Below are 16600 nucleotides of genomic sequence, written 5' to 3'. Positions count from 1 at the left end.
CTTGTTGGTTGACTAGCAGCCCACACCTCTGACAAATAATTTGGTATGCTGATTATGAAATTAAGGGCTTCCGACAGAAAGTAGATGTTAATTGCATTTCACTGATGACATTCTAAGCCTCTGTATCCCTCTGATGTTAACTTGTTAGTTGTTATAAAGTACTGCAAATCCATAAAATTTCCATGCTGAACATAAAATGATTCATAGCTCCATCACCCAGAGATGAGTACCGTAAACATTTTGGTATGGTTTTGAAAGAATTTCCTACACACACACACACACACAGTGTTTGATACTGTAATTATAGCACTAACTCAGATCTGTGTTCTCTTTTTGCTTATATGAAAAATTGTGAGGACATTTGAATTGTGTTTATACACCAAACTCTAGAGTCTAAGACTGGTGAAATCCTTCTCTAAATATAGTTGTTTTCTAAGAGGCAATGAAGAGAGCTAGAATAGGTACTGAATTGTAGCTCTGCCCTATAAATCTTCTTGGAAGCCAGGCCCTATGGTTTTAAGTAGTAAAAGAGGTCAAAGTACTAGATAAACTGCCGATACTGGTGTTATCTAAGGAAGAACAATGACTTGGAAGATGGGGTATGAGATAAACACGATGTATCTACACAGCTACATTTTGCAAAGTGAAAAATTCCTTGTTTTTTGTCTTAGCTGTGAAGACACAACATTTTCGCTATGTGTGATTTATTACAAAAATCTAATTCAGTCAAACCAGTTTTCAATGTGTAGATGCGCTAACGTCTTATTCTATTAACTATTGAAGAACTTATTTAAAACACCATCAGGATTTTAGTCCTTAGAACTTGAGATGTCCAGAGGATATAAAACATAAAAGTCAAGCCACAAGTGCTACAGTAATTAGAATGCCAACATCACATGCCTGAGTAGGACAGCATTTTATGGAAATTAAGAGGAAAGTAACAGACTTTTAGAATGCACAGTACTGATATGCTGGTCATTTTAATTCACAGAATCTGCATCTGGTTTGGGTTGAGTAAGAAGGTTGAATGTGATGATTCTGTTTCAGAGTGAAAAATGCTTGACTCTAGAAAATAGCACTTTCTCTTTCTTTTATGTTCGCATATTTACAGGCCACATAGGATGTCAACACGTTAATTTTTTATCTCAATAAAAAGACTTTTGTGCTCAGAGTTCAAGGAGGGTCTGTTTGCTACCAAATTAGATACCATAATAATCACGATGACTTCTGTAGTTTATCAGATACAGTATTTAAAATAGGGTATGTATGGCCCAAGGGAAAGAGTTGACACTTTAAAGTATATTTGTTTACACAAACAGATAGCATCCTTATTTGACATCTCAGAAGTACGTCACAGGAGTCACATTGTGGGGCCCAGAACACCAGCGGCTTCCTGAGAGGTGTGGCTAGGTTGGCACATGATGGTTGGTGCAGATTAGAGGTATCCTCTGTTACCCTTTGGTGGATATCCCAAGCTCTTCTGCAACTTCTTAGCATAGCTTCATTAAGTTCAACAAAAAGCATGCACAGGGTTTCTCCCACAGGAGACCACCCCTTGGAACATTCTGAATTAGAAACCGTTGCCTTTGTGCAACTGGGTTAGAAATTTCACAATGAGTTTTATGTTTTCTTAAACCTTTTTGTTTCTAGGAAGAGGAGAGCTGGACTTCCTTGCTGCATTTTGGCACTTCCAGTCTGAGAGAGAATCAGGAAGTGGAATTGAATGTGAAAGCAAGGGTAAAATAGAAAGAGCGTGACAAGCAAAATAGAACTTCTGATCATTGACATAACTTCTTCCAGGGGCATAGGTGGATGCTTGAGAATATTCTGATGTTATGTGATCTCAGGAACTCAATATCTGCCTTAAAATATGAGCATTAAAATACCGTGATACCCATAAAATATCAACACCAAGAGTGACTGCAATGCAAACTGTGGACCTCAAGTGATTACAATGTGTCAGTGTAGGTTCATCAGTTCTAGCAAATGTACCACCCTGATGGGGGATGTTTATAAAGGGGGAGGCTTTGCATGTGTGGGAAATTTCTGTACCTACCTACCTACCTCTCAGTTTTGCTGTGAACTTAAAACTGCTCTAGGGGCTTCCCTGGTGGCGCAGTGGTTGAGAGTCTGCCTGCCAATGCAGGGGACATGGGTTCGAGCCCTGGTCTGGGAAGATCCCACATGCCGCGGAGCAACTAAGCCCGTGCACCACAACTACTGAGCCTGCGTGTCTGGAGCCCGTGCTCCGCAACGGGAGAGGCCACGACAGTGAGAGGCCCGCGCACCGCGATGAAGAGTGGCCCCCGCTCGCCGCAACTGGAGAAAGCCCTTGCACAGAAACGACGACCCAACACAGCCAAAAATAAATTAATTAATTAATTTTTTAAAAAAAATTCTTAAAAAAAAAAAAACTGCTCTAAAAAAAAAAGTTAAAAAAAAAACCAACAACGATGTTTCTAATGGAGAATTTGACTCTGATAGAAGATATGCTCATATTAGATTGAAAGAAAATTCCTCTTCCAAGAAATAAAGCACTTAATAAGGTAGATACAGCTAGAACTACATGCAAGCACTTTTACTTGCATCGTTCACAAATAAAATAATGCTATGAAGATGCATGTTAAAATACATACAATCTAAGGACACTCTTGACTTTTGGAGCCTGCCGTCAAATTGGGCAACACACGAGCTACTCAATTGTTGCAATAGTTACTCTGACAACAAGCAAGAGTTTGATCCACATTAAAATTTCTCTCTTCCCCCTCCTAATTTATAACGAAAACTCCCAGGAAAATACTTTCATAAAACTCTGCTCCTTTTTCTTTGATGTTGCAACTTTTGGCTGGCAAGAATCAGGAAATGGCCCTGACACTGCTGGGGAGAATACATCCATAATAACCAAACCTAAGAAAGCCATTTTTAAAAGGCCTAAAAGTGCTTCACCTGAACAATACAGCTCTTAAGTAATATATTCTTCAAACGGAGTTTTCACCAGTGTGTTGCCATCTTCCGTTTTCTTAGGATATAATTTCCTTCAGGTCTGCATGAAGTTAGGAAAGACACGTTGCCACCAAAAATAAGAGTTTGTGTTTCTATAGCATCTGTTTTTGACAGTGTATATAAATAAGAAGAGGCCCCACCCCGGTATAGGACAAAGAAAAATACATATCTTGCTATGAGTTGGCTTTCTGAAAATGCAACTACATGAAAAAAAATGTGGGGATGGAGCCCAATATAAACACAATGTCAGAACAAAAGAGAACCACCTACAAAAATCTTTCCTGAAAAAGCATCCATTCCTGAAGACGATGCATTGCATGAAGGCTCACACACAGATTTACCAGCTACCCAGAGTGGTCTTCTCACAAAGGCTTCTTTAAGGGAGAACCTTTAAACCTTGAGGTTAAAAGAAAAAAAAACAAATAGCAAGTTATGATTCTCAGATATCTGTTGCCATTGTAAATATTTAACAGAAGTTGAGTGTGGTGGGGACATGTAACTTGATCCCCAAGAGTTGCATCTTGGGTCCGATGGAATGGAGAGTGATCTGAGAATCAACATTCAGGGACAGAGGAATGAATCCCTAAGCAGCCCCACCGTTACGAAGCGCATCAATCCGTCATTCTATGCCTTTACTTACGTTAACACTGAGACAGGCTGGGACCTGGGACCTGGGACCTGGGACCCTCTGCTGCAGGGCTTGCACCTGGACACATGTCTCCTTGAACCACAAAACACAAAGAAACTATGAGGGACTAAAAGTAACCGCGTGCATGTGCAGTTCGGGCAAATTATGGACAACAAGATACAAAAAGGCCAAAAAGACCAATTGCGACTTCTGAAGAGCCGGGAGCAAAAGCAGGGTCCTGTGCAGGCCCCCTGCGCTCAACACCACCTAAGGGGCGGGCAGACCACCTCAGCCACCCCTCCCGCCTGACCCCTGCACACACCCCTGCCCTCACCCCATGTTAGGAACCAGTTCGCCCCCCCTCGGGGGAACCTGTTACTTGTTGTCGCTCCCCCCTGCTGCAGCAGGGGCCCCAATAAAGCCTTGCCTGAATTTCTTGTCTGGCCTCTAATCAATTTCTATTTATTAAAGAAGGCCAAGAACCCTGGTTGCTATCGACATCCTGAGATGGAATTCATTTTTGTTCTTCATACGTATATATAATTTATGTATTATATAGACATATATGTACGTGCACGTGCGTGTGTGTGTATCGCAGTATTTTTAATGCATGAGACTGCAAATTGGATGGGATACTTTTTTCCACATTGCAGGAGTGGAGCATCCCTGGATCCCTGACGTTAAATATTAGAAATATCCTCCAGTCATAGTGAAATCCAAAAATACCCACACATATTCCCAAACACACTCTGGAGAGTGCTACTGCCCTGGTTGGGAATTACCTCATGAACAAGCTGACAGGCAAGACAGCGATTATTCCCTCTTGAGGTTCTGGTAACCGGAGGCCAGCTTTGCCGATTTCAGCGCCGCACCTCAGCCAAGGGCTTTTTGCAGGGAGCCCCATCCACCATCAGTACTGCGCTTGGCAGGGAGACTTCTTCCAACAACTCCCCCACTTAGACTGTTTGCTTTCACCAGTGCCTGAAGCTGATCTACCCTCTTGGATTTGCTGACATTGATAAGTGAAAGGAAGCAAATACAGGAAGTCAGAGGAAAAAGATCCACTTTGGACTTTGTTCAAACTGTAAAGAACAAACATATACTATACCTTCCGTCTACGTAGATGACCCTTCATTTTCTGGTATTTCTTTTTAAGTTGAATGAATTATTTCAAACATTTTAGAAGTGTTAGATTTTACTTTCTCTACCTTACCGTGTTCAAATGCTCTAATGTGGTTTAAAAAAGAAGTGGTTCCAAAGTACTTTGGGAAAGATAGACACAGAAAATATTATTAAATTAGGGTCCTGTCTAAAATGGGGAAATCAGACGCTTACAATGTATCAGACAGTGTGATAGATGTTTTGTAAATTCCTTTCGTTTATATCCTCACACCATGCGTGGTAGATACTGTTATCACCATTTTATACATGAGAAAACTGAGCCAAGAAAGTTTAAGAAACTCTGAAAAATACTAATAAGACATATGTCACTTTTAGAATGCATGGGTTTAAAAGTTAACGTGTTTCTAACTTTGCCACCAATACAAATATTTATTTTGACACCAATTAAAATGTAAATACATATTCTTCATCCTCATCCTCATGGAATCCAAAGAGAGCCCCTTTGTTGAAAGTAAATGTATTTCCGTTATTTTTAATGATTTGCTCAAAGAAGTGTGCAAGAGAAATTATATCTGTTGATCATCCCAGGACTTCTCAGGAGACCTAGACTATTCCTGTATGCCCTGAGAGTTAAAGATAGAACACAATGTACCCTTCTGGCCCAGATGTAGATACACCCAGAATGTCACATGGCCTTGAGATGTTTGGTAGAAAACCAAAAAAGAAACAAAGGCTTCGTCTATATGTGGCAAGGGTGTAACCCTGGAAACAAGGATGGGTAGGCACCTGCCACTTGCTTGCTACTCACTGCTCTCCCCCTCCCTTCCCTCCTTTCCTTCCTTCTTTCCTTCTTTCCATCTCCCAGGGAATATTTACTAAGTGCCTCATAAATGCCGGGCTTTGTGCTAGCGTCCATCTGCCCCATCTCTCAGAGGCTTCTTACTCAGAACATTTTCTCACCTAATCTGTCCGCCCTCTGCTTTGGGAATATGTCCTTAGTTTTTTCTATTCTTCTTGTTCTGGTCCGACTATTATGGATGCTCTGTTCCATGATCATTTTTGTTGTCGTCCTTTTTTTTTTTTTTTTTTCCACGACTCTGGTTTGGAGAGCAACGGTTACAGAGAACAGTGCTGCTTTCCTTCCCATCTCCAGCTTGCCTCCCTCAAGACATCTCTCTAGTTGGAATGTTAAATCTTGGAAAATGGTGGTGACATTACATCTACCCTGTGCCTAGCATCTCCCTGATGCTCGGTGGCTGGAACTGGGACTCTATGGAATTAGATGGTGGTGTGATTTTTTTCCTGGGCCAGCTCATGCTCCTACATTTTGGTTTTCCAAGAAAAATGGTCTTTGGTTGGACCTTTGATTTTTTCACTTTTAAGGAAAAAAATCAGCCACATGGCTTAAGACCTGAAGATCTAGTTTCTCTTCGTGGCCCTCTACAGAATGATCCAACTTTCATTGTGCTTGGCAGACATTCATCAGTGTTCCAGCTGACGGCGTCCTCATTCCATTGAAGAAAAGATTTCTTTTTTCTTTTCTTTCCTTTTTTTTTTTGTTAATTTTGTTGTTTTGGGTGTACTTTGTGGAGGACTGCCAAATAAAAGTGCTTTTACTCAGTCGTCTTTTTTAGAGGTCCTGACCTAGGCAGATTAAATGGAATTTGTCAAGACACTTAAATGTCATGCAAGGTAACCGTTACTCAGCCTGCTTATACCCAGGGAAATAAACTCAGATTTTTTTTTCCCAGTAATTTCTAGATTAATACAGGTAGCTTATGAATTACTTTGAAGTTCTCAGTGTAAATTGTTTACTAATTACGGATCCTAAGTGACACTAAAGGAAGGTTTAGCAGGAACCTGAGGTCACTTCATTTAATCTGTAGACTTAAATCTCTTTTCCATTCATGGAGGAAAGAATAGGTGAGAACATGAGTGGAGCTTTTTCATCTCAGATTGTCAGAGGGAAGAACAGGACAGAGGAAGCCATTAAAGACACAATCGAAAATAATACAGGGCTACGTAGAGCTGATGTTAGTGTGTGTCTGTATGTGTGAATGCATAAAACGTGTGTGAAAAGCTGGGGAAGCCTAGGTGGTAATTCCCGGGAGCAGTCAGACTAAAGTGATTTTCAAGGACTGATGGGCGTCGGTTCCCAACTCAGCCCTGGTGGTCATCTTTGACAAAGTCTGAACAGGAGCATTCTTTGGGTCAGGAAGACCACTGGAAACACTTGCCATAAATCTCAGATATTATTAATGGCATACTTTTAATTGTATCTCTGTAAAATCATATCACTGCTGCTGAATTTTAGAGGCTGAAGGTGACATTTTCTTTTTTTTTAAATTTTTATTGGAGTATAGTTGGTTTACAATGTTGTGTTAGTTTCAGGTGTACAGCAGAGTGAATCGTTTATACACAGAAATATATCCACTCTTTTTTAGATTCTTTTCCATATAGGTTATTACGGAGTATTGAGTAGAGCTCCCTGAGCTCTACTCCCAATTTATCCCTCTCCCCCTCCTCCCCCGTAACCATAAGTTTGTTTTCTACATCTGTGAGTCTATTTCTGTTTTGTAAATAAGCCCATTTGTATCATTTTTTTTAGATTCCACATATAAGCAATATCATATGGTATTTGTCTTTGTCTGACTTACTTCACTTAGTATGATCATCTCTAGGTCCATCCATGTTGCTGCAAATGGCATTATTTTGTTCTTTTTTTTTTTTTTATAGCTGAGTGACATTTTCTAAAAGATGTTCCAGATTAGGAAAACAAGAGGGAAGGAAGATTAAGACTGACTAGGTCTTACCTGGAAGAAAGGAGAATTTCTAAAGGTGTGTTCTCCTTTTAAGGCCCCTAAGGAATTAATTTGTTACCTGTAACTTTCTGCAAGGCCCTTACAGAGCCTCAGGGAGCAGCTTATCTGCCTCGAAGTCCAAATGATTCAATAAAACATTCATTCAGCCATCTTAATCCCTTTATACATGGAGTCTCGATCCTGTCCATAGTTTTTCAAGAAACCATATTTTTCAGGGTTTGTTTGTTTGTTTGTTTTGTCATTCCACTCTTTATTCCTTATCTTCTTCAAACACAAAATTTTCAAACTTCACCTTCAAATGGGCCAGGGAAGCAGGACAAGTTCTAGAGAATTATGAGGTTGATGGAGCTTTTCTTTGTCTCTCTTACTTTTAAGCCACCCACTATGTTACCTTCTGCTGCAAAAGTATTTGCTGACGATTACCATAAACCTCTGGGAATGTGAATAATGCAATTTGTACAGAAAAATGGAAGCAGCAAGGAAAGGAAAGATGGCCTGGCAGACAGGCCAAAATATCCAGGAGACAGATTCTCCATCAGTGAGGAAGTGTTGTAGCCTAGTAAGATGTAAGTTTCTCAGGGTCCTGAGTCAGTGAAGGATTGATGTATCCATTGGAAAAATCATCCACACCAAGCATGGCACTGACCAGTTTGTCTGCCTGGAAATTGTTTCTTTCGTGGCATGTGGAAGCTGGTAGATAAGAAGGAAATACCTTCTCCTATCCTTCCCCCTCCTGTGAAGGGCTTTCCATAACATTAATCTTTCAACAGGTCTCACAGGGGATCACCCTGGTGTAGGTTCATCTTCTTGGGTGAGTCTGACTTTTGGACACGGAGACAAGTACCTTCAAGACCTCAGGTACCGAATCCAGCCCAGTCAACATGATTCATGGAACACCTGTGCTCCTGCAACTGGGATAGCACTTTGACAAATCAACTAACAGAAAGGTCACGAGACATGGGTAGAATTTTCGTAACTAACCACAGTTCAGTTTCCTTAGATCACGCTTCCTCTTTGTGGCACAAACTCAAATTGGGTGGTGAAAGTATAGTTGGAATACACAGTGTATGTGGATTCCAGAGTTGCATGATTCTCTGGAGCTGGCAGCATGAGGAAATCCTGAGATGGAAGAAAATGTGCCTTGCCTAAGTCAGAAGGAATTAAACTGTCCATGCAGCCGTCTAATGAATCTGTCAAGATGCCAATTTCTGGCCGTGGTGTGCATCAGCTGTGCGCATGGATTGATTCCTGGCCTCCTCTGCTTCCATTCCTGCCATCAGAGAAGGGGCAGCACCTTTGTCCGCTGTAAAGTAAGACTGTATAACAAGGCTAACAGAGCACCGTGGGTCAAGTTGCAGCAGGAGTGATGGCAAATACATGGGAATGAGTCAAGGCAGGATTAGAACAAAGACTGTAATTCATGGAACCATCTCAAATGTACATGTTGGGATGTGCTGAATCGTCCGGCTTGAGTGGCTGTGTACCAGCATGTGAAGGTGATTTACATAAATGTGAGCTGGTGCCCAGAGAACCAGCGTGACTTGGAAATTTACAACCCTGAAATCATGGAAGATGTACACAGAGGCAGACACAACCTGTAGTAAACAATACCCATGACAGCCCTTGACTACTGTTAAATATTTAGTGAACTCCAGTAAGACACGGCTGGGATGAGACTGGTGGTTCCTTGAACTGCTGAAGGGCCAAGCCTGGGCCCCCTCCCGCCTCAGAATGAAAAGATTACATTGTTGCAAGGGAGGGTGGTAACCTGGATTCAGCTCAACTGGAAGAGTTTAGGAATGTGGACAGAAGTGTTATGTTGAATCTATCTGCCTTCCAGAAGCCTACTGAATGTGTCTACCTATAAATACCCTGCCCACCCTCAAAATCAATGTGTATTCTTTAACCTTCCAATCAGCCCTCTCTCCTGACTCCAGTTTCTTTTTTTATTCTTTTTAGAATTTTTTTTTTTTTTTTTTGATGTGGACCATTTTAAAAATCTTGATTGAATTTGTTACAATATTGCTTCTGTTTTACGTTTTGGTTTTTTGGTTGCGAGGCATATGGGATCTTCACTCCCTGACCAGGGGTGGAACCCACGTCCCCTGCATTGGAAGCCGAAGTCTCAGTCGCTGGACCAGCAGGGAAGTCTTCTGATTCCTCTGTTTCTTAATTCAGCCATGCCGAGACCAGCTTTGATGCTTCCAGCCGCCTTCTCCTCCACCGTGATTTAAGCGGTTGCCAAGTCATGTACGTCCCTTTTCTGAATCATCTCTGGAGACAAGCACTTCCTTCCCCTTCTCAAGTCCAAGTACTTATGACCTCTCACCTGAAATACTGAGCCATAGGCGCTTAATTAGTCTACAAAGCTCCATCTTCATCTCGTACCCCTCCAGTCACCTCTATGCATTTGCCGCATCATCTTCCTAAAAAGCCCATCATTTTAGCTTCTTAAAGGGCGACATCCTTCCCTTATTCACAAGACTTCAGTGGTTGCTCACAACCTTCTATTTCAAGAAAAATCATTGAAAGTCCTTAAGCTACTTTCCAATCATATTCCTCATTAACGTCACAAAGTAGCTACCCCCTAGACGAGGGCTTCTCAACAGCAGCTCCACTGACATATCGGACTGAATACTTGTTCTTCGCGGGGGCGTGTCCTGGGCACTGTAGAATGTTTAGCAGCGTATCTGTCTAGATGCTGAGAGCACCCAGCCCCACAACTGCAGCAACCAAAAAGACCTCTAGACATCGTCAAAAGTTCTGGGGTAGCAAAATTCCTGCCCTAGACAAGATGGGTGTCTCGAGGTTCTTAAGATAGGCCTTAGGTCTCCCACGTTCATATGTGTGTTTGCAGTGGTGCTCTGCTTGCAATGTCGTGCCTGCCACCTTTATCCCTTCAAACCGTACCCATCATTTCAGGTTTATCTCCAAAGCTCCCCGGTACCATCGTCCTCTCTGTTTTAACCAGCCTTCCTGAATAGAAGTATTTTCCTTTGCCTTTGGATCACCACAGCACTTGCTGTATTTCCTAAACCATTTACCTTATTTTGACCATTTTCCTTCAACTTGACTGCTAAAAGAATTCACAGAAGCAAATTTTGGGCCCATTATACAAACATATAAATATTAATGGCATGCCTTATAGAAGCTACTCTCTATTCTGCTTGAATTTTACTTCCCTTCTTTTTTGCCTCTAGCAAATCTCTTGTATCTTTTTTTTTTTTTTTTTTAAGGACTTGATCTTTTTTTTTTTTTTTAATTTATTTATTTATGGCTGTGTTGGGTCTTCGTTTCTGTGCGAGGGCTCTCTCCAGTTGCGGCGAGCGGGGGCCACTCTTCATCGCGGTGCGCGGGCCTCTCACTATCGCAGCCTCTCTTGTTGCGGAGCACAGGCTCCAGACGCGCAGGCTCAGTAATTATGGCTCACGGGCCCAGTTGCTCCGCGGCACGTGGGATCCTCCCAGACCAGGGCCCGAACCCGTGTCCCCTGCATTGGCAGGCAGACTCTCAACCACTGGGCCACCAGGGAAGCCCTCTTGTATCTTTTTGTATGAATTTTTTACTGGTGTCTAAACACTAAAAGAAAAAAATCTTTATGTAATTATCTCAAAGTCACTGATGAACACAATAACGCGATGCTCTCTTTTATCAAATGTGACAGAAAATAAACCACAGCCTCTTTACAGAGAGAAAAACCAAACAAACCAGAGTTAGCTGGACCCTCGGAACCAGCTGCCATCTGAGCCTTCCTCTTCCTTTTTACTTGAGGAACCTGGAATCTGGGAGGAGAAAATGGCTTTCCCGAGGTGGTAGATCTAGCCTATTACAGTCAGGATAAGTTTCCCGGGCTCCCGTTCAGAACTATTGTACTAGACCATTTGTTCCTCATGTGTGTTCCATGGGTCAGTGTCTCGTACACCACTTGGGAACTTATTAGAGATGCAAATTCTGGGGCCCCTTCTCAAGCCTGCTACTTAGACATTCTGGGGTGAGGGCCTTCTCTCTATGCTTGTCTCGTGCAGGAAATCTCAAGCTCCAGTGCATCAGAATGACTCAGAGGACCCGCTTACATTCAGAGTGGTCCTTTACCACGGGCAATGTTGGGTGAGAGGTAAGCTGATGTGGATTTGCAAGACCAGACTGGGAAAGGCGGCTGTGTTCAATATCAAATGAACAACCTGACCTACTTCCTGGAATTTACAACTTAATGCAGATTCCTTTGTTGACGTAGTAAAAATCTCTATTCCACTTGAATCACCGCAGTGTCTGTTTCATCTTAATTTAGGGAGCATAAGGAATTTGCATCACATTTAAAATGAAAACCCACTAAAATTCATTCAGCTCTGATTTTTATCATGTACTGTAGGGTGGAGAAATGCTAAGCATAGACATATCTTAGCAAAAAAAAAAAAAAATAGATGAAAATGCAAACAAGTTCTAGGCATTTTCAGAATGATTTGTTTAAATACAGTGCTTAAACGTATAAAGACATCCACTAAAATTAAAGAAACAGAACATACATACAAAAGCCAATAGGAGAAGAAACAAAGACAAATACATTAATATATTAGTGGACAGAGAAGAAAGAGAAGGGGCAAGGAAAATAGAAAACGTTATTATTCATAATATAATAGTCATAGATGTTCTCCTCAAATTTGTAATAAAAATCAGACATGTAAAAATAATCAGACATAAAAAGATAGAGAATAAAGGGTGAAAAATAAAGATATACTGGGTAAATACCAAAACAAAACAAAACAAAACAAAACCCTAAAACAGCATTACCACATTAATGTCTGACAAAAAAGTAATTCAAGACAAAAAGATAATTATTATATTTGATAAAGTTACAATTTGCCGATAAGATTTAACAACCATTACCATGAGCAATACATCAGTATATCATGGTGATATATCATATAACAATATGTCTTATATCAATATATTAATATATCATAACTTAATATATCTTTGAGATATACAGGAAGCAAGTGCCCTTAAAGACAAGTAGAAATGGACTATTCCACCGTTATGGTAGAGATTTAAACAGACTTAGTTCAGTAGTCAAGAGATTAAACAGATAAAAAATATTTAAGGATATTGAATATTTGAATTATATAATGATAACATATAGACTTATATGTTATCATTACATAAGTTATATAAACATATAGACTTTGTACCTAACAAAGGGCAAATATACTTTTATTTCAGTCACGGCATATTCACAAAAAAACGGCCATTATGTTGTAAAGAAAATAATATATTATGTTTTCTGACCACAGTTCAATAAAATTATATATTAAAAACAAAAGGAATGAGATAGGCTCCTTACACACACACACACACACACACACACACACAAAAACACAAACACAAAAAAAATATCCAGCTGGACATTTTTAAAGACTCTTTTTGATAACCTTTGGGTTATTACAAAGTACTCAGAAACTTTTAATAAATAAATAAATAAATAAACATGAGGATGCTGCAGACCCAAAAACTTCACGGATTTTGGCAGAAGTGGTGCTCAGATGATATTTTATAGACCAATCATTATTATAAAACAAAGAAAACAAGAATAGAAAAAATGAACTACAAGTTCAACTCAAAAATCTTAATAAGACCTGAAAAAGAGGTATATTTTCATGGTAAAAAAATATGAAAACTATAAATAGATTATAAAGAAAAAAACGAGAATCACCAACAATCCCATCATCATTATTATTTCTTTTCCTGTAACCATAACACATATAGTAAACAATAAATAATTCAGGTCAAATGCCTCAAATTATGTGATGTTTGTACAGTTTCTGGGCTGAATTTCCCCTTTCATCTTACCAATGTCACAAGCAAGACTCCTTAAAAATGAGGACCCTGGGCATCGTTGTGAGTGCATTTAGTTTCATGCGCATGTGTGTATGTGTTAGGGTGGGGTGATGGGCAAAAGGAACCTCATCATTCTTTGTCAGGAATTTGGTTTTCTTTTTTAAAAAAATTTGTCGAAAAGAAAATAGATGGTTCATTTTAGCACATTTTCCAGAAAGCTTTCGGTGACTTGAAAATTTGGTAAAGATTTGACCTGCAATATGAAGTGATGAAGATGGTGAAGGAAATATATATATATATCTGCAAGGAAGTGATAGGGAAGGAATCCTTCGGAGTCCAATGAGGGGAAATCAGTTTGGGCTCCAAGGTTAACAGAGGAGGTTTGCTTATACAACCAACCCTGATAGAAATATTACCAAACTTCTGCCAAAGAGCAAGGCTGCTTTTGTTTGGCTAGAAGGTCCAGGAAGAGCCAACCTTTTGCACTTGGAAAGCAGTTGTGTTTTGGGGCAATAAAGCCATTTTGTTCAGCTGAAGGCATCCGGGGCACCTAATGCATTTCTTGTTCAGGCATTGACCCGACTAGGAGGTGTGCCAGGAGACTACACTCTTCTCTTGGAAAAAAATGAGAATAAGAAACGACCAGCGTGTCCAAACAAGCTGTGAAATCCTATCCCTCTTGCGTCCTGAAAAGAGTCCAGTGCCCCAAGATAAAGGAAATCGATTCTGTAATCTGATAGGTTTGGCATTTTGCCAAGAATAACAACTTCCCTTCACGTGGCACCAGGCTCCAGGTGCATAAGTGCCACCTTATAAACTCCAGTGCAAGAAAAAAAGAAAACCACCTTGGCATTTAATGCATATAATATAACGTGGCAGGTAATGGGATGGATTTTCTCAGCAAGAGTGGAAAAAAGTATGCTTGCATTTCTTGCACAGACACTGTACTGGAGGTCTTTTGCTTTGATTGCCAAAGTCAGAGCACAAATATAGAAATATAAAATCTACTGTAATTGTTGTTCTCATTTCCTTCATGCCACTGCAAGCTCTTTGAAAAGAGTACCTCTGGACCTTCAACACCCATCATAGTTCTAGATGCTTGATGCTTGGTGAATGTTTCCCAAATGCGACGAGCTCCCTTCTTTCTGGTTAGACTTAAATGTCTTGAATTTGGAGTAAAAACTATCTATATGAGAAAATGAAAAACTGCCACTACAAGTATAAAACTAAAATATGTATAGTACTTTATAATTTATGAAGCACTTTTACAAAAACTCTCTCCCTTTAAATCTCACAAAATTCTGTTTTTGTTCTTATTTTCCAGTGAGCAAACTAAGGCTCAAAAGTCTTAAGTCCTTAGAAAGGCAACTTTTTGCAGCCATTTCTCTGCAGAAGATGACTCAGGTTGCAAATAATATTTCGCTAAGTGGGGTTAAATGCATCTTACACAGAAATAAAAAGATAAGGGAGAAATAAAATCTGTTGCACAAAACTTATTGGTGGTTCCTTAAAGAATTTCTTAGAATTGCAAGTTTCTTTAAGGAAAATAAATATGTGAACAATATATATATATATATATGTGAACATACATTTGAAGTTCCTCAAACACAGCTTTAAATATCTGCATGGCTCTGAGTTCAGATGGATTGTTTCTGGGGATTTTTGCTGTTGATGTTGTTGATTTGTTTTTGTTTTTGTTTTCTCCACATCAACCTACAAGAACTCAACTCCTCTGTGCCACTAATATGGACAGAGTAATAACTTCCTCTGAGTGGTTGTTCCACGCGTCTAGGTACAAAGGTCTGGAAATTCTAGATTCATTAAAGTAAAACTTTCCAAGCTTAGGTAGGTATTCAAGGAAATTCTTCAGTTCCTTTTGTTTTTTTCTTTCTCTTTTTTTTCTTTTTCGTTTTGTTTTGCAAGCATGTAGCTGGTTTTCATATGCATTTAAACAATATGGCCAGTCTAGTTTTACAAATGGCACTAACTGGACCAGCACAGTTTTTTTTTTTTTTTTACAACAAATAGGGTTGTATTCTTTCTCACCAGACACACCTTGTACCTTTGCATTTTCCTTTTTAAGTAAATCCTACATTGCACAGAGCTTCATGCAAATCACTAGCAGGAAATAGCAACCTAAGCCCTTTTTAAATCATGCCAATGTGCAGGTTCAGGACTGCCTTATTTCACTTAAGGATGGTCGGAAGAAGAGGTAACTTTTTCTTCTAGCCAACGTAATTCATCAGTCCATTCGAAGGTGTAAACTTCTAATGGGGGCAGACTCTTTCCATCCTGACCCCTTTCTCCCAGGTGAGTATTGCAATAGGACCACTGCTGAGGCCTTTGCATCTCCGTCCCCCGTCTCTCTGTTGTGAAAGCAGCTTGTTTATTGCAAGTAGCAACAGGATTTAAAAAAAAAATTTTTTTTTGTTGGCCTTCTCCACTAATTGCTGTTCTGGCATTCCCCTGTCCACTTCTTTTTATTATCCTAGAAAATGATCATAAACCTATAGAATGTTTAAGACTGGTGAACGCCTGAAGGCAGAGCAATTTCAGTTGGTGCCAGTGAGCTTAGATGGTCCAATATGAGCAGACCCTGGAAGTGGGCCTTGTTTTAGGAGACTCTACGTTCATATAACACGTATGAGCCGGGGCAAGGTAGAATTTCCCAAGCAAGGCTCACTGCCTTATCTTGGTAAATCTGGGCCTCGCTTCAATTAAACCTTACAGGAAGACTCCTGCTGGAAAAGTTCAAATGTTTCAGAATAGAAGGGAGAAGAGAGCTGTACACCAAGGCAAAAGTACATACTGTATTTATCGTCCAACACAGCTTTTTATATAATTACATCCTGGTGCACGTTTTATTTTTGGTTCTTGAATAAAGTCACTCAGATTAAATTAAGGAGTATGCAGGAGAAGGTGCTTCGATGCTTCTTTCCGTTTCTATGGCAACCCTGGGGCATCTTCTTCAGCTGCCTCATTGACTGGATGTGCCCAGGTGATGCAGGCTGTAACTTTCAGCGGCGGCTGCAAAGGCAGGGAGGAGACCTCTGACCACCAAGAGCTCATGGCAGGACTGAAGAAAACCTCTGGCATGGAGGATCCACTTTCCTTAGTTTTGTTTTGTTTTTAATAAATTTATTTGTTTTTTATTTTTATTTTTTTGGCTGTGTTGGGTCTTTGTTGCTGCGTG

The sequence above is a fragment of the Balaenoptera ricei genome, chromosome 20 (assembly GCF_028023285.1).
Source record: "Balaenoptera ricei isolate mBalRic1 chromosome 20, mBalRic1.hap2, whole genome shotgun sequence".
Lineage (NCBI taxonomy): Eukaryota > Metazoa > Chordata > Mammalia > Artiodactyla > Balaenopteridae > Balaenoptera > Balaenoptera ricei.
The sequence above is the reverse complement of the archived record's forward strand: the minus strand, read 5'-3'. Positions refer to the sequence as shown.